This window comes from Hippocampus guttulatus, chromosome 6, assembly GCF_054856545.1.
Source record: "Hippocampus guttulatus isolate MCC_2025c chromosome 6, RoL_Hgut_1.0, whole genome shotgun sequence".
NCBI lineage: Eukaryota > Metazoa > Chordata > Actinopteri > Syngnathiformes > Syngnathidae > Hippocampus > Hippocampus guttulatus.
Genome location: NC_141266.1, coordinates 9,110,329 through 9,126,460, shown reverse-complemented (window position 1 = coordinate 9,126,460; position 16,132 = coordinate 9,110,329). Strand labels below are relative to the sequence as shown.

The window sequence follows — 16,132 nt, the reverse complement described above, 5'->3', positions numbered from 1 at the left end:
AGGCCAGCTGGGTGACATAGTCACTCCAGCGTGTCCTGGGTCTTCCTCGGGGTCTCCTCCCGGTGGGACATGCCCGGAACACCTCACCAGGGAGGCGTTCAGGAGGCATCCGAATCAGATGCCCAAGCCACCTCATCTGGCTCCTCTCGATGTGGAGGAGAAGCGGCTCGACTCTGAGCCCCTCCCGGATGACCGAGCTTCTCACCTTATCTCTAAGGGAGAGCCCGGACACCCTGCGGAGAAAACTCATTTCGGCCGCTTGTATCCGGGATCTCGTTCTTTCGGTCACGACCCATAGCTCGTGACCATAGATGAGGGTTGGAACGTAGATCGACCGGTAAATTGAGAGCTTCGCCCTTTGGCTCAGCTCCTTCTTCACCACGACAGACCGATACAACGTCCGCATCACAGCAGACGCTGCACCGATCCGCCTGTCGATGTCTCGCTCCCTCCTGCCCTCACTCGTGAACAAGACCCCAAGATACTTAAACTCCTCCACTTGGGGCAAGATCTCTCCCCCGACCCGGAGGGGGCACTCCACCCTTTTCCGACTGAGGACCATGGTTTCAGATTTGGAGGTGCTGATTTTCATCCCAACCGCTTCACACTCAGCTGCGAAACGCTCCAGTGAGAGTTGGAGAGCCCCGTTTGAAGGAGCCAACAGCACCACATCATCTGCAAAAAGCAGGGATGCAATACTGAGGCCACCAAAACGGACGCCCTCAACGCTTCGGCTGCGCCTAGAAATTCTGTCCATAAAGATTATGAACAGAATCGGCGACAAAGGGCAGCCTTGGCGGAGTCCTACCCTCACTGGAAACGATTCCGACTTACTGCCGGCAATGCGAACCAAACTCTGACATCGGTGGTATAGTGACCGAATAGCCCGTATCAGGGGGTTCGGTACCCCATACCCACGAAGCACCCCCCACAGAACTCCCCGAGGGACACGGTCAAACGCCTTCTCCAAGTCCACAAAACACATGTAGACTGGTTGGGCGAATTCCCACATACCCTCGAGGACCCTGCTAAGGGTGTAGAGCTGGTCCACTGTTCCACGGCCGGGACGAAAACCACACTGCTCCTCCTCAATCTGAGGCTCGACTTCCTGACGGACCCTCCTCTCCAGCACCCCTGAATAGACCTTACCAGGGAGGCTGAGGAGTGTGATCCCTCTGTAGTTGGAACACACCCTCCGGTCCCCCTTTTTAAAAAGAGGGACTACCACCCCGGTCTGCCAATCCAGAGGCACTCTCCCCGTTGACCACGCGATGTTGCAGAGGCGTGTCAACCAGGACAGCCCCACAACATCCAGAGCCTTGAGGAACTCCGGGCGGATCTCATCCACCCCTGGGGCCCTGCCACCGAGGAGCTTTTTAACCACATCGGTGACTTCAACCACAGAGATAGGAGAGCCCACCTCAGGGTCCTCAGACTCTGCTTCCTCCAAGGAAGACGTGTTGGTGGAGTTGAGGAGGTCTTCGAAGTACTCTGCCCACCGGTTCACAACGTCCCGAGTCGAAGTCAGCAGTGCCCCATCCCCACTGTACACAGTGTTAGTGGTGCACTGCTTCCCCCTCCTGAGACGTCGGATGGTGGACCAGAATTTCCTCGAAGCCGTCCGGAAGTCGGCTTCCATGGCCTCACCGAACTCTTCCCACGCTCGGGTTTTTGCCTCGGCGACCACCGAAGCTGCGTTCCGCTTGGCCAGTCGATACCCGTCAGCTGCCTCTGGGGTCCCACAGGCCATAAAGGCTCGATAGGACTCCTTCTTCAGCTTGACGGCATCCCTTACTGCTGGTGTCCACCAGCGAGTACGAGGGTTGCCGCCACGACAGGCACCAACCACCTTACGGCCACAACTCAGATTGGCCGCCTCAACAATAGAGGCACGGAACATGGTCCACTCGGACTCAATGTCCCCCGTCTCCCCCGGAACATGGGAAAAGCTCTGTCGGAGGTGGGAGTTGAAACTCCTTCTGACAGGGGATTCTGCCAGACGCTCCCAACAAACCCTCACAATACGTTTGGGTCTGCCAGGACGGACCGGCATCTTCCCCCACCATCGGAGCCTACTCACCACCAGGTGGTGATCAGTTGACAGCTCCGCCCCTCTCTTCACCCGAGTGTCCAAAACATGCGGCCGCAAATCCGATGATACAACCACAAGGTCGATCATCGAACTACGGCCTAGGGTGTCCTGGTGCCAAGTGCACATATGGACACCCTTATGCTTGAACAAGGTGTTCGTTATGGACAATCCGTGGCGAGCACAGAAGTCCAATAACAAAACACCACTCGAGTTCTGATCGGGGGGGCCGTTCCTCCCAATCACGCCCCTCCAGGTCTCACTGTCATTGCCCACGTGAGCATTGAAGTCCCCCAGCAGAACAAGGGAGTCCCCAGCAGGAGTACTCTCCAGCACACCCTCCAAGGACTCCAAAAAGGGTGGGTATGCTGAGCTGCCGTTTGGTGCATATGCACAAACAACAGTCAGGACCCGTCCCCCCACCCGAAGGCGGAGGGAAGCAACCCTCTCGTCTACCGGTGTGAACCCCAATGTACAGGCACTGAGCCGGGGGGCAATGAGTATGCCCACACCTGCTCTGCGCCTCTCACCATGAGCAACTCCAGAGTGGAAGAGAGTCCAACCCCTCTCGAGAGAACTAGTACCAGAACCCAGGCTGTGTGTGGAGGCAAGTCCGACTATATCCAGTCGGAGCTTCTCTACCTCACACACCAGCTCGGGCTCCTTCCCTGCCAGAGAGGTGACATTCCATGTCCCAAGAGCTAGCTTCTGCAGCCGAGGATCGGACCGCCAGGGTCCCCGCCTTTGGCTGCCGCCCAGCTCGCATTGCACCCGACCCCTTTGACCCCTCCCACGGGTGGTGAGACCATGAGAAGGGGGACCCACGTTGCCTCTTCGGGCTGAGCCCGGCCGGGCCCCATGGGTGTAGGCCCGGCCACCAGGCGCTCGCCAACGAGCCCCACCTCCAGGCCTGGCTCCAGAGGGGGGCCCCGGTGACCCGCGTCCGGGCAAGGGAAACTGAGATCCTTTAATTTTTTTTATCATAAGGGGTCTTGGAGCCGTGCTTTGTCTGGTCCCTCACCTAGAACCTGTTTGCCATGGGTGACCCTGCCAGGGGCATAAAGCCCCAGACAACTTAGCTCCTAGGATCATTGGGACACACAAACCCCTCCACCACGGTAAGGTGACGGCTCACGGAGAGGTCTATTCATTATGTGTTAAAAGTAAAAAGAAAAAGGTGGCAACATCTAATTTCCATGCAACAGTCGTCTCTCAAGACACAATCTACAGCTCAAGTGTGAGATGTGCTAACAAGACAGTTAAAAACAACGGGTGCTTGCACATGTCACCGGCACGTACTTTGAAAACAATAGAGAATTAAACGCTACGCAGCTCTCTGCTAGCTCATCTTTGTTAAATTACTTAGTGTCTAGAAAAGGCTACGCCTGCTGTCATCGTTTCTTTACTCTCTCTTCAAGTTTGTAGCGTCCCTTTCTGTCTGTTTGCAAGTGCTTCTTTGTTTGCATGAATGTACGTGTGATGTCGTACATCTGTTTGCTAAATACTATTGATGCTGAATTTGTGACACAGCTCTTTTATTGCATCCTTTAGCTGTGCGAGTGATCCTAATATCATGCTGTTGGTGCATGTCAATTATCAATAAGAATGTCAAATATACACAAATTTATGGACAAATGTGAATCATGCATGGGTGATGTGTGTGTCACTGCATTAAAATAGTGACCCAAAATCAAGTAACCCATGCATTTTATCATGAAGAAAGGAAAACCGAAAGACTTTTGCACTCATAAAAACAAACAAAAGGTCCCAGTCGATTGCAGATCACTCGAGCACATCTGATTGAATTACCTGATGGGCTTTTCACATTTCCTTTCATACCTTAACTGTGTAAATGAAGCACTTTCGTGCTCACTGATTTTAGCCCATTGCATGATGAATATGACAAGAAATTTGCGATAAATGTCAAATCAGTTTGACCGACAGAAAGTGAAAACCTACTGTTGATAAAATGGCTTCGGAGCTTATTTGTGATGCACTGTCCTGGGTTTAATATATTAGCCTGATGCTTATAAAGAGCGATTTTACCATGTAAATGTAAAATCTATTTTGCTCCATTTTCAATTATGTGTGGTCATAGACTTGTTGGTCCAGAAGTTGGCTTTTTGCCTTTTCGATGTAATTTGGTTGAGTGCAGTTTGTTGCCTTTGGGCTCATTGAGGACAATATAAACAGTAATTACTGTGCCTAATTAATTCATTGAGGGGAAAAAAGGCCGCGTGCCATTGAAGCCTCCAGTAAATCTTTTTGTGAGATCACAATTTAACAGATTAATTATGGCTGACATAATTTGCATGTTCCAAAATAAGCTGTAACAATGATTATTTTTGTCTCATTCAATGCATTTTCCCTTTTATTGTTCAAATTCTCTCCCATTTCACTACGCTCACTTTCTGTGAGTTATCCCTGTCTGATTACATCACTGTCTGCAGACTTGAATTGTAATCCCCCTATGGGCACGTTCTTTTGTCTTTTAGACCATTTCCATGCTTTGCTTTCATCCCTGAGCTTCACTTAAAATAGAATTATTTGCTTCATTCTCTTGGTGTTGTCGAATCTTAAGATGTCATTTGGTCCGAAATTATGCAGTCATGTATTATGTTACTGGTCGGTTCATTTTAGTTTTGAGCAATTATAGATTCCTCACAAAAAATAACAGTTATTTGTTTTAGACAGTGCATGGTTTACAATGGAAGCAAAAAAAAAAAGAATAAAATCCCCCAAAACAATAGGAAACGTGGTGGGGTTTTGTTAATGAAACTGTTTCGAGGACAACCCTAGCAACTGCTTTTTAAATGGCTTTCTATTTCTTCGAATGATGTAACCATGTACAGATGCTGTACATATTTTGGTTCAAAATATCAAATTAAGTAATTCTCTTCCACAGTAATGCTTGTGAGGTTAGTGTATATATGATAGATTTGTCATGTAAGTAAATGAAGAAGACGTAAATCGTCTCTACCCTCCGAAACGTTGAAAAGTTCACTTGCTATTTGTGCAGGATTTTTGTTCATTTTAAATCATCTATGGTTGAAATTCTCTCTCCTCGTTAAATTTATCGACACATTTCACTGGTGCCTCGTCTTCAGAAGAATACTCGAGCTTTTATCCCCACCTAGTGGTCTTTTGTCTCCTATTGAAGTCCTGTCACTTGTGAGGTCTGAAAGACCTCCTCTCCATCAACATGAGTCGACACAAATATATTATCCAACACAAGAAATCAACATCAGAGTTAAATTCATTAAAACACTGAATATCCTTCTATGAAACTGGATCATTTAACGTTCTTTGATGTGTTTTTGTAAGAACATGTCAATTGGGATTGCTCTAAGAAGCAGCAAGGTTTGTACACTGATCGATCGATGGAGCTTCTGAAATGTGCGCTGACAATAGAGAGCAGGTGGACGTTTAGAAAGGTGGAAGCATATGCTAGAAAGGAGAGGAATGCAGAACACAACATACAGTACCTCACAAAAGTCAGTACACACCTTACAATTCTGCAGGTATTCATAATTGTTTAAATCATTTCATGGAACAACACTGGAAAAAAAGACACTTTGACACGATGAAAAGTAGTCAGTATACAGCTTATATAACAGTGCCGATGTATTGTTCCCTCAAAATAACTCAAACAACAGCCATTAAGAGCTCGGCCCCTGGCAGCAAATATTAAGTACACACCTAAGTAAAAATGCCAAAATTGATCACTGTTTGTCATTTTGTCATGTGACTCATTACTGTTATAAGATCTCAGGTGTGTATAGGGAGCAGGTGTGTTAAATTTGCTCTCCCACTCTTTCATACTGGTCACCCAAATTTCAACATGGCACCTCATGGCAAAGAACCTACTGAAGATCTGAAACTAAATAACGTTTGCTCTACATATACTGTACATGGCCTACCCTTGTCAAATGGTCAGCCTGTCTGTGCTCAGACCATACGCTGGTCAAAGCATGGCTGTCGTCCCAGATGAGGCTCTTCTAAAGATGATGCACAAGAAAGCCTGCAAACAGTTTTCTGAAGACAAGCAGACTAAGGGCATGGATTACCAGAACCATGCCCTATGGTCTAATGAGACCAAGAGACATTTATTTGGTTCAGATGGTGTCAAGTGGTGCCAGAGAAGCATGGTGGTGGGAGCGTCAAGGCTGCAAGAGTGCTGCTGGCATTGGAGAGCTACGGTTCATTCAGGGAACCATGAATGCCAATGTGGACTGTGATAAACTGAAGCAGGTCCAATCCTTCCAGGGAAGTATTCCAACATAATAATGGCCCCCGACCATACCTCCAAGAGGACAACTGTCTTGCTAAAGGGGCTAAGAGTAAAAGATGACTGACTGGCTGGCTTCCGCAACGCTGATCCAAGTAGGTTGGAACAGGTGGAACAAAGTGTCAGGGGTTTCATGTGATAAGAATCTCTGCTAGGATGAAGGGGAAGGTTTATAAGACATGAATGAAGAAAAACAAACAAGATACGAAGACGAGTAGATCACTGAGTTTCACCGTCTACTTTCGTAGGAGACCTGGCACAGGGAAGCAGAGGAAGGTATGTACTTTTGTAGAACATACGTAGTCATTTTTGCAGGAACATAACCAATTGTATAGCGGTCATGTGCCGTTTTATTAAAATGCCGCTCCAGATTCCTTTACTTTGTCAATGTTGCATTGGAAATCACTCAAACAAGCAAGCTTTGAATGAGAGTGATAAGCGTGCAAGATAAGATAAGATAAGATAAGATATCCTTTATTAGTCCCACACTGGGGAAATGTACAGCCTCCAGCAGCAAGAATGTAGGCAGAAAGAAGAAGAAAAAACAAACACCATCCAATTAAGTGCAATATAAATACAAAATGGATAAATCGCAGTGCTATTTACAGTTGTTTTCCACATCATTCAATTATTAAATATTATTGTTGCTATTTTTTATTCAGCAAGTGTAGTGTAGTGTACACTACATTCAGTGTCACGTAATGTACACTAACACATTTATGCAAAATATATGATCAAAAAACAAAACGTGCAATTTTTTTCTTTTTTTTTCCGTTGTAGTTTTTCCTCCCAACAACCCTCGCAGGCTACTTATGATGAGTTTGCATTCTACCAGTTGAGCACGATCGACTGGTTGTTCTCGTCTAGAATATATGAAATTATATTTCATTAACGGTTGAATTGATATCAGATACATAAAGTATATGAGTAAAAAATGATAAGTATACCAATGTGAACAGATTTGTGCTCTGAATTTTAAATGTCTTCAAGTGTAAAAACTGCTCTGTGAGAGCCTGCATTCCAAGACAGTTAATCGTTATAGTTTAGTTAGATAATTCCTGAGTTTTGGTGAGACGTTTTTACATAGAACAATATTTTCTTCTTTGTCCAGTCAATTTACTTTAAATTATAAATGTGTTGCATAATGCCTTGAGTGAATGTATTTATTTTACTTTGGAACAGTTAATGGCCAATAGAGGACGCCGCAGACTAAATATGGAACTCAACCCACATGCATGAACAATAAACTGTGGATTGGAAAGACAACATGACTATGCTAGTTTCGTGAGTTTGTTGGATTAGGCCTCTTTGGTACAAACAATTAGGTGATTTGAGCTAGAATGTTGTGTCCGTCCTTTCCTCCTGCCTTGGCAGCTTCCTATCTATCTGCAAACACAGTTATCTACAAACATACTACCAATGAATTGATTTGCAAATCATGTTGAGCCTATATTACTGTAATTGGATACGTAAGAAAGACAAGATATTTAATGTTCAAACTGATCAACTTGAGTTTTTTTGTAAATCATGAACGTGTGGAAATTCCTCAGGACGAATAAAAATGAGGCTCAGTAGTGTGTATATGGCCTCCTCGTGCCTGCATTACCTCCCTACAATGCCTGGGCATGCTCCTGATAAGATGGTGAATTGGCTCATGAGGGATCCCTCCCAGACTAGGATTACAGAGTCAGCCTGCTCCTGTGGTGCAACGTGGCGTACAGAATAAAGCATGTCCCAGGTGTGCTCAATTGGATTCATGTCTGAGGAACGTACCTGCTAGTCCATTGCACCAGTGCCTTCAGCATGCAGGAACTGTCGACACACTTAACCCACATGATGCCTGGCATGCTCCAGCATGAGATCACACAACGGGTCTGAAGATCGCATCAGGCTATCTAACGTCAGTCAAGGTACTCTGACTCCCACAAGGAGAACTGTGCGGCCTTCCAAAGAAATGTCTCCCCAAATCACTACTGACCCACCTACGAAGTAGTAATGCTAGCTCATATTGCAGGCAGCATAACGTTTCCCCACGGCGTCTCCAGACTTTAAATTGGGCTGGCAAATTGGCGCCTTTATTAAAGTCAGCTTCGTTCGTTTTAAGCAGCTGGCTAAAGTAAAGCCTCTCCTTTCTCAAGGGCACTTTGAAACAGTCATTAATGCCTTTGTCACATCTCTGCTGGATTACTGGAATGCACTCTACTTTGGAGTCAGCCAATCCTCCATTAAGTGTCTCCCGTTGGTCCAGAATGCTGCTGCTTCGGCTCTTGACTGGCACTCATAAGAGGGCGCACATAACTCCTACTCTGGCATCCCTTCATTGGTTCCCTATACATTTTAGAGTTATTTTTAAGATCCTATTATATGTTTTCAAATCTTTAAATGGCCTCATCCCATATTACCTGTCGGAGCTCCCACGCACCTGCCGGGTGCCTTAGGTCTGTGGACCAGACACTTTTAGAGGTACCGAAGAACTGAGCGGAGGCTCAGAGGGGATCGAGCCTTTTCGGTTGCTGGTCCCTCTCTTTGGAATGACCTCCCACTGAATGGTTGGCCAGCCCCCTCGCTGCACATCTTATAAACTAATTTTTACTCTTTGGCTTTTGACTCCGCATGATATTTTTAGTTTAGCTGTTTTTGTGCTTTCTACTGTCTTTATTAATTGGTTTTGTTTGTTGTTGTTTGAATTATTTTTGCTCCATGTACAGCACTTTGTATACAGCGGCGGTTGTTTTAAAGTGCTCTATGAATCAAGTTGATTTGAATGACTTCGGTCACATGTGCTCAATGTTAACCTGCTTTCATCCGTGAAGAGCACAGGGTGGCAATGGTGAGCTTGACAATCTTTATCTTCTCTGGCAAATGGCAATGCTGCTGCACAGTTTTGGGCAATCAGCAGAGGACCCATTTGTGGCCACCGGGCCCTCATTCCCCTCATGGAGTCTGTTCCTGACCATTTGACCGGAAACATGCACATTAGTGGCCTGTTGAAGCTCCTTTTGCAAGGCTAGGCTAGTCGTCCTCCTGTACCTCCTTGCGCAAACGAGGTAGCGGTTCTGCTGCTGGGTTGTTACCCTACGACAGTATGACCATTTCCACGTGTCCTGGTGTACTGACCTGCCTTCTGGTATCTCCTCCTTGCTCTGGACACTGTGCTGGGAGACACAGCAAACATTCTTTTCCACAGCTAGCATTGATGTGCCATCTTGGATGAGCAGCACTACCTGAGTGATTTCAGCAGTTGGTGGACACCGCCTAATGGTACCTCCAGGAGTGGGACACTTTTTCTGTCTTCAAGGAAATTGTCTGTGGACACCACAGGAAGTAGCCTTATAGGGGTTGTCTTCAAAAGTGCCTTTCATTTCCACCTGTTGGCTGTTCCATTTGCAGCATGGCTCAGGGTGGTCATTTCCCAACCCATAGGTTGGTGGTTTGATCTCCACCTATGATGGCCATGTCAAAGTGTTCTTGAGCAACGTACTGAACCCCCAGTTGCTCCTGATGTTGTGTCATCAGGAGGTAAATGAGCTAACAGTGTGAAGCGTTTGGAGTACACAAGGTAGAAAAGTGATTATGTGGCGTCTTGTCACTCTAAACCACATTTTGTTTTTAATAATTACCATTTTAGATGTGATCATCCTCACTTTGAGTATTTTTCCCCACAGTCAGCTGCACACTCCATCTGGTTGATTTGTCTCCACTTACGAATGTGCTTGTGTGCATCTCAGCCTGTAAAATTCCGTCTGTGTCCATCTGCTTGATTGGCATCAATTCCTTATTCCCGTGTCAAACAATGAGGTCGTGCATGGGTTTTGCAAAATGGAGGACACTTTTCTTCTCATACATGAGTGAAAGTCAGTGGAACATTTATTCAGCTTTGATGTTTACAAAACAATTGTTCCAGTATATCAGAAATTAGCGAATGCTGACTTGTAATTCTCGTGCTACCTTGCATGCTGAAAACAACCAACAGATGACCCATCCTTAACATACATTTGTGCAGTAAGGTATGACACATGCCGGTTAATTTGGCTTTTCCGCTTCAAATGTAAATACCTGTATATATTACCATCATAATACCTTCATTGCACATGCAATTAAAAAAAGATTTTAGTATTCTTAGCAAATAAAACAAGTGTAAATATAAGTCAAGAGCTGTCAGTTGAGAAACTTGGAGAAAAAAAAGAAAGACTTGGGGCCTTATTTTCATGCCCAGCACAAGTCTTCGAAGGAGCGCCAGTTTTTTTAGGGTGGTAAATTTTATCAAAGTTATATAAGACAAAGGCAGGTTCATTCTTATTTTGATTAGGTTTTTTTTTGTTATTTCATTTTCAACATGTAATTTCATTCATAATTTGAGTTTAAAAAAACTAAAAATTGATGTGTTCAAATAAAGGAATCAAATACATTACATTATACTTTTGGAGAATCATCAACACGTATGTGAGGGAGTTACTCATGGTATGACAAAAAGGTTCAGGGGCACACAAGACAAAAATGATTGGGGAGCACCGTTTACGTGGGGTTTTTTTTTGGGGGGGGGGTTGTTTTTTTTGCCTTGTCCAGTTGGTTCGAGTGGACAGACCTAAGTACAAAGCTCCTAATTGTTTTGTCAGAAATTGAAGATGGATGAGAATAGTTTGTTGCCAGTCATTGCTTTAAGAGCTACATACCAAGTGTCAACAGTTTCTTCCTCCACCCAGATTGTGCTGAAGGAGCAGTGGGTTGAAAGCATCTTGGAGCGATCGTTATATGAGGGAGCAGCAGCAACGAGTGGGATGGTGACTGTGACTGTCATTTTGCCGCAAGTGAGTAAGCGAGTGCACAAGAGGAAGAGGTTATATGTGGGAGTATACCACTGTGGAAATGCTAGCGAGACAACACATTGCACTGCCTAGATATATTAAGTGGATGAGCCAATGCGCAAGTAAGCATGTCTGTTCCAGACACCCACACTGCATGGGATGGTGTCCTAGGAAATAAGCAAAATATTGTTGCATTGAGTTTTATCTGCTGAACACTGCATTGTGTTGTTTTCACCGTTTCGCTTAAAATCATGAATTGCCTAGGGTAAAATCTTGCTGTATATTTTCTAATAATGGACACATTTCAATTTAGAATACAGGAGGTACATTTAATTGTATTGACACATGCCTGAGCATTGAGACTCTCTTAGTAGCGGTTCAAGACTTCCTAGCGGCGGACACACGGTTGCTTTTATGCAATATTCTTTGCTTTGACACAAAACTCGACTCAGCGGGAATTTTTTTTTAACAGACATCAACACAAGTCCACGGTCTGAGAGATTAAACGTTGCTGAAAAATGTTAGAAAGATAAATGCCTGACTTAAAAGCAAGAATGTTCGATCAGACGTTTATCTGAGAATAATGTTATATTGAGTCGCCCTTCAATATCGGTCAAACCTTGTTTGTTCCGGTGGAGAGGACCGCTCGAGTGATTGAGCATGCAAAACATGCTCGAGAGCAGGTTAGGTTCATGGAATCTGTTACGGCTCAGCCCGAGTCTGAATTTCTTTTACCCACCCTTCGCGACAGCAGTGAAGTTCAGAACAATGGCATTTTTATGACTATTCATCCACTTTCTTCACATGAGGACTGAGCAATTAATTTAAAAGGTTTTACAAGATTTACAGCACTTATATGCAAAATACAGTAAAACAACCACTCTAGAGTCTAGAACACCTTAAAGAAGGGAAGCTGTCTTCCAAGGATCCAAGAATGCCAACAACACATATCATTCCTGGAAATCAATGCTCATTTTCTATTAGCCTGTCAATGAGATTTTACATTGCTAGCTTTAGCACTGGCGACAATTTATAGTCTTCTACTAATTTACCAAGCTTGTCTTGAAATGATGGAGAAAACCAGAATCACTGGAGAAAGCTCGCACAAATGCCACACAGGAAACCGGACTTGGACTCATTCATGACCGAACAGTGAGGGTGACGTGCTAACCCATAGGTGTTAAACTCAGGTCCTGGAGGGCCGCTGTTCTGCATGTTTTCCAAGTCTCCCTGTTACAACACACCTGATTCAAATGAACAGGTTCAATGTCAGGCTTCCGCAGAGCTTGCTAATGATCTGATCATTTGAATCAGGTGTGTTGCAACAGGGAGACTTGGAAAACATGCAGGGCAGCGGCCCTCCAAGACCTGAGTTTGACACCGATGTGCTAACCAGTCAGCCACTGTGCCGCCATATTATAAACAATCACTGAAAATGGGAAGCACTACAAAAGCATCCACTACGATATGTCCTTATTGGGCTACTTTAGGGCAACAGATTCTGAAACTGGCTGTTGTGTTCAATACATTTTTAAAAAATTATTCTTTACTTCCATGTTGTCGCTGATCGGTGTGGACACTTAGCTGCTAACATGCTATTTGGGCATCGAGACACGTGGATTGTTTCATGTGTTGAGTGAATGTACGGTACCCACAGTGATGAGTCATTTGAAATGTACATGTAAATCGATGGATATACAGTAGACATTAAATAAGAATTGATCATTTGGACCTGCAATTTAAGTCTGGCCTTACTAGTAAAGGAAGAAAACTTAACTCGGAAATAGTCCGGAGAAGGTAGTCTCAGGCAATGCTCACCCCAATGTTTTGTGCATCTTTCTCCAGAGAGTTTAGTCATGAATCCACAGAGGCCTCGAGACTCGCAGCATGGCGGCGTGCCAGTATGGTCATTTGGCTGAAAACATTTCCAATGTGTTTCTGTCAACTGTGAAGGAAGACAGACGGCAGAAGATGAGAATATGATAGAAGTTACAAGATTAAGTCTGAGGTGAACGCATGTGGACAAAACTTTCGTTAAAGCAGGCCTGGGCATTATGCAGCACAGCCCGTCCATAGTTTCTGACCAACCCTCACAAAGTCGTTATTAAGTCAGAATGAAAACTTTAAATTGAAAGCAATTTATTGTATGTCACTTGCTACAGAGAGTAATGTTAGATTTATTTTGTGGATTTCCTTCATTGAAGGGAAGTTGGGCATTTGCCCTGATAATGAATGGATAATGATGGAACAACTAGTGCTAGTGCTAAAATGTATATCCATTCTGTAGAATCTTTTTTTAGCGTTGCGCAAACACTGATATTTACAGCTCTGCATTAAAGAACGAGAACCCCACAATGGTCAACAGTAAGACTAGAATTTACCATATGATGAGCGTAAAGCTCCTGGGAGAGCATGTTTTGGACAGATGAAGCCAGAGAGGAGCTTTTTTGTCAAGTCACATCAGCACGTTTATATATGCAAAAATGAAACATTCAAAGAAAAGAACATAATTTTTTTTTTCCAAGATGGCGCCCGAGTAGGCAGCCTTCGGCAAGTGCTCTTCAAGAGCCTTGCTTTTTTGTTCTTTTTTGGTGTTTTTGTCTTTTGTTTTGTCACATGTTGTTTGTTGTTTCATCGTGTGGACCTGATATGGACTGTTTTCAGCGCTTTTTGGCCACGACATTCGTCAAAGGAGAAGTATCTGTGCTTGGTGGTTGCGCCTTCTCGGCAGCACGCCTGTACCAGCACAGATTTTGATTGGGAGGAATGTCGGCGCCATTGACTGTCGGTGCTGGACAGACCTGGGGTGGTTGTGTTTTTTGCGCCTGTAATGGGTAGCATTTTTCACAACCCCGTTTTGTTCAGTGGCTATGTCGGCGCTGTTGGACAGTCGGCGTTGGTGCGGCTGGATGGATGGCTGCTGAAGTTGAGGATGAGGAGAGAGGAGCGTTGGCGCAGAGCGCCGATGCGTATTTGGAACCGAGAGTCGCCGCTTGGAATTGAGATGGATTTCCATGGGACAGGAGAAGTGAACCAATCTCTTTTTTCGTCAATGGATGCTACAGCTTCTTGTTGACTTTGAAACTTAGCTTGTAGCCGACGTGTGCACATTTCGAGCATGACGTCTCTGATCCACTGGTTAAAGGACACTTTGATTCTCTCCTCTTTCATCTCAAACTGCTTCAAACAACAAAGCGTGTGACAGAAAAGTGGTTAGGACTGCACGACTGTCCGTGTTTTATGTTATGTGTTGTTTATTATTTTACTTTATGTTAACTGTTTTGTTAAGCGCTTTGTTACAGCTGCCGCTGTTGTGAAAGCGCTATATAAATCAGCATGTATTATATTGTATTGTAAATATCGACTAAATAGCAACAGTGCAAGATAACACATGCATATTTCCTGAATAAATATTTCATCTTTAAGATCTGGTTTTATTTGCAGGTTTTACTTTGAGTAGACAAAGTTAAGTGTTACATAACCTCATCCCACACCGCCACGATATTTTCTCACTCCACACTAGTTATTTATATTTCCTGCCTAAGGAATGTTAAATTACAGTCAAGGCTTCACACTTCATGAATTTCCCAGATTGTTTTTTTTTTTCGCTCAACTCATTTCAGTTGCATTCAGACAATAATGTCGTTCCCTAGGCGTGTGCTTCTAACAAAGACACCGCATGAGACTGTTTCCTTTTTCAAAGGAACCTCTAAATGATTTGCTTTGGAGAGACAAGTTGTTTTCTCTTCCACCCAGGCTGTTGCTTCCTGATTCTTCAGCGGGGAGGAATTCCCTCTTGTGCCTGTTGCCCACTTTCCTTCCAAATGTGCGCACACACACACAGAGCAGGTAGTACAATACATTGTAAATTGCATGTATTGAGACATTACATTAACTTAGATTGGAACCTTGAAGACAGAAAATGTACAATTTGGAAACACGCCACCCATTTTCCAGCAATAATGCCAAGTACAATTGTTTTCAAAATAGACAAGACTTATCCTTGCTTTATTCAGTAAACAAACTGTCAGTGCATACTGTATATTTGACAAAATTCCCATACCTTAGTTCACAGTACCAAATGAATTGATTAAAGAAGGATAAGTGCATTATACTGTGATCCACTGATTAGCAGGGTAGGATTCCAGGTTCCGGCCTCCCTGTGTGGAGTTTGCATGTTGTCCCCGCGCCTGCATAGGTTTTCTCCATGTACTTCCAAAAACATGCACCGTAGGTTCATTGAACCCTCTAAATTGTCCCTCGGTGTGATTGTGAGCACAAATGGTTGCTCGTTTATGTGTGCCCTACGATTGGCTGGCAACCAATTCAGGGTGTCTCCCGCCTACTGCCCGGAGACAGCTGGGATCGGCTCCGGCACGCCCACGACCCTTGTGAGGATGTGCGGGTCCGATAATGGATGGATGAATGAAGGTGCTTTATAGAAAAAAACAATTTAAAATAATAGCAGGGTCTGTATTTTTCTTTCCAAACTCAAATCTTGGCTGTACAAACAGAAAAATCATTGGAATTTAGCATTTCGATGAAACGCCAAATCATTTCAAAGAACGTGCTTCAAATCTGTTGGATTTAGGCAACCAAGAGGATTTGACAAAATTTAATAATCCTCTGCATTTCTTGATTTCGTCTCATAAATGTTATTTCTGACATCATCCCACAGGTTTTCGGTCAGAACTCATTCAATGACAATGATATATACCGTATTTGTCTTTTAAGAAGACAGACATTCAATCTCCAGTGTATATATAATCCAGTGATTAAGGAGCTAAATTTTCTGGGGCTTTTTACCCGCAGCAGGGTCACCCCAGGCAAACAGGTCCTAGATGACGGACAAAGCATGGCTCAAAAAGACCCTATGATGAGTGAACACTTTGGACCTAGTTTTTCCTCGCCTGGGACATCCCTCTGGACGTCACACACAAATCTCCTGAC

General features: G+C 44.4%; 1 long non-coding RNA gene across 1 annotated transcript in view; it reads right to left on the bottom strand.

The window, feature by feature from the left end:
* Nucleotides 1-16,132, bottom strand: part of LOC147203450 (uncharacterized) — a 54,662-nt gene that overhangs the window by 28,448 nt on the left and 10,082 nt on the right. Inside the window, exon 2 of the long non-coding RNA XR_015101168.1 lies at nucleotides 13,001-13,127. This is a non-coding gene — a long non-coding RNA (uncharacterized LOC147203450). The remainder of the gene's footprint in view (nucleotides 1-13,000; nucleotides 13,128-16,132) is intronic.